Raw genomic sequence first — 325 nt, forward strand, 5'->3', positions numbered from 1 at the left:
TCCGTGGCCAGCCCCTCCCACTGAGGCCCTGCACTGGGCGCCCCCGGGACACCCCACCCTCCTCCGCCTTCCTCTTCCACCTGCTCCTCTCCATCCTTCCCTCCCTCCTCCCCATCTCTCCATCTCGCCTGCCCCCTTCTCCGCTCTCCGGGTCTCCCAGCACCCCGTCCTCCCCAGCTCCTCCACCCCTCAGCTTCTCCCCGCCCCTAGCATGCTTTTCCCTTGGGGGCTGAGGGCTTGAGGACTCTGGGCCCTTGCCTCATCCAGGGCAGGGCCAAGGCTACAGGGGGGAGGGGGGAAGGGGTGGCCCCCTCCCCCCAATTAA

This window comes from Crocuta crocuta, unplaced genomic scaffold (assembly GCF_008692635.1).
Source record: "Crocuta crocuta isolate KB4526 unplaced genomic scaffold, BGI_CrCroc_1.0 scaffold886, whole genome shotgun sequence".
NCBI lineage: Eukaryota > Metazoa > Chordata > Mammalia > Carnivora > Hyaenidae > Crocuta > Crocuta crocuta.